This window comes from Penaeus japonicus, unplaced genomic scaffold, assembly GCF_977035675.1.
Source record: "Penaeus japonicus unplaced genomic scaffold, GWHDUDI00000001_assembly GWHDUDI00000009, whole genome shotgun sequence".
NCBI lineage: Eukaryota > Metazoa > Arthropoda > Malacostraca > Decapoda > Penaeidae > Penaeus > Penaeus japonicus.
The window spans coordinates 5,592,149-5,594,648 of NW_028234411.1; the positions used below are offsets into that span (position 1 = coordinate 5,592,149).

General features: G+C 35.1%; 1 protein-coding gene across 4 annotated transcripts in view; it reads left to right on the top strand.

Moving 5' to 3' along the window:
- LOC122256265 (serine/threonine-protein kinase MAK) overlaps positions 1-2,500 on the top strand; it is a 72,907-nt gene that overhangs the window by 52,990 nt on the left and 17,417 nt on the right. The gene's annotated exons all lie outside the window — the stretch shown is intronic.

Below are 2,500 nucleotides of genomic sequence, written 5' to 3' on the forward strand. Positions count from 1 at the left end.
ACAGTTTTACAGGAATAAAATATATTACGTAATTGTGAACCGAAATTCGACTTCGATACAACTGATACCATACGTCACACAAGTCACGAATTATATCTGATTTAATTTAATATTCTGGATTTCTAATTACAAATCGAGAACCTTTTTTTCGTAATAACTGATTTCTTAGATATTAGTGCTTGAATAACGATCTCCTCTATCTATAAAAGATCCTTGTTCGTCATTAGACAAAGATGATATATCTATCATGAAACTTCTACGAAGTTGTCCTGTGAACTAAACTTCGCGTCACTAAATAGCCATAGAATTCGTCGCAACGATTGGCCAAACAAAGATCATGACGTCATACATTACGTCACCAAATAGCCATCAAATCCACCTCGGGGATTGGCTAAATAAAGATCATGACGTCATATATTACGTCACCAAATAGCCATCAAATCCACCTCGGGGATTGGCTAAATAAAGATCATGACGTCATGCATTGCGTGGTAAAAGACCCTGCACTGCAATTATGCTTTTTGAGCCTGTCGCATTTTCGTTTTTGTCTTTTGTTTTATCTCATAATTATGCTTCCATGGAGGTTTCCTTGGGGAGAAAAGTGTCATAGGTTCTAAAAGAAGATGAAAGAATAAGAAAAAAATAGAAAAGAGGAGAGAAATATTGAAAAATTGCACATAAAGAGTTATTTTTAGTTGGATCTTTTAACCTTCCGCTCTGCAGTATAACCTCCCTTGCTTATACACACGTTTTAGTGCCATTAATGACTCTAGGAGAGATAAGATAAGTGATAACAGGTTAAGTTGCGTCATTACAAGGATATACTATGATGTGTGACCGTTTTTCTTTTTCAATTTCCTTTTTTTTAAGAATGAATTGTTACGTCATGATAAATTATGTTTATTTATATCGGATTTGCAATTTCGTGATGAATTGCTTTGCAATTTATTCTGATAAGGCGAAGGTTGCAAGAAAGGAGGAGGAGGAGGAGGAGGAGGAGGAAGAGGAGGAAGGGGAAGAGGAGGAGGAGGAGAAGGAGGAGGAAGGGGAGGAGGAGGAGGAGGAGAAGGAGGAGGAAGGGGAGGAGGAGGAGGAGAAGCAGGAGGAGGAGGAGGAGGAGGTTAAAGGGGAAGACGAAGAAGAAGAGGAGGAGGAGGAGGAAGAGGAAAGGGGAGGAGGAAAAGAACAAGAAATAGGAATAGGAGGAGATAGAGGAAGACGAAAAAAACGGAATGGAGGTAGGAAAAAAAGGGTGAGAATTGGAACGAAGAGGAAGAGGAATAGGAAGTATAAGAGGAGGAAGATAATAACGAAGAGTAGAATGAAGAACAAAAGGAAGAAGAAGAAGAGAAAGAAGGGAATCTTGTTGAAAAGTAGAGAGAGAGCAGAGATAATCACAAAAACAAAAACAAAAACAGGGGGAACTTAAGGAAAGCAAAGAAGTAAAAGTAACAGACAAAAAAAAAAAAAAAAAAAACAATAGAAGGAGAATAAAACAGAAGGGGAAAAAAAAGAAAAAAATATATGTGAAAAGAAACGAAAAATGAAAAAGACGAAAACATAAGAAAAGGGAAATGGAAAGAAATGAAGAGATAGAGAAAGAGAGAGAGATAGATAGATAGAGAGAGAGAGAGAGAGAGAGAGAAATAAAGAGAGAGAGAGAAGATAAATGAGAATGAAAAAGAAAATAAAAGAGAATAAGGAATAGAGAAAAAACAGAACGAGGATAGGCAAGAGTGACCTCGCTTCTCCCCGGTGTCATGGAAGGTCAATAAAATGCAAGAACATCAGTCACTTTACCAGTCACGGAAACTGAAAGATTTACGTGATATAGATCTCTTGATGTGCGTGGAAGGTCGTAGCATCATGTTCTTATATAGACTTGGAATAATTCATAACGAAAAGGTGGCCTTCGTTAAGAATATCAATTCTATTGGTTATAATATAATAAATAAAATGGAAAGTAAAGAGTTCGTTAGGATTAGTAACAGCAGCGATAACAAAGCCATGTTGATACGCGTTTGAAGTTTGTTATCAATGCTTATTTTGTTAGTTATGGTACGTAGCATAACATATGGCATTTGTAAGAAGCGAGAGTTATCTTAATTATCTTAATTAAATTATTATTATCTTAATTAAATTATTATTATTTTGATTAAATTATTATTATCTTAATCAAATCATTATTATCTTAATGATCTTAATTGAATTATTATTATCTTAGTTAAGTTATTATTATCCTAATTATCTTGATTAAAGCAGAGGATTATCTCTTGTTTTAGAGATTGAGTATAAAGTGATCTTATCTCGAAGACTATCTCTGAGCTGATATGAAGTGAAGTATTCCCTAGAAGGTCTAAACATCAATAGCACTATATCACAGCATCGCCACACCGTGATATCAAAAACAATATGGGATGCAACGTAGTTCTAAAAGCAGAGGAGCTAGTTTATGTGTATGTGTATGTAAATCCCTTACATATAAGTTCTATGGACAGAA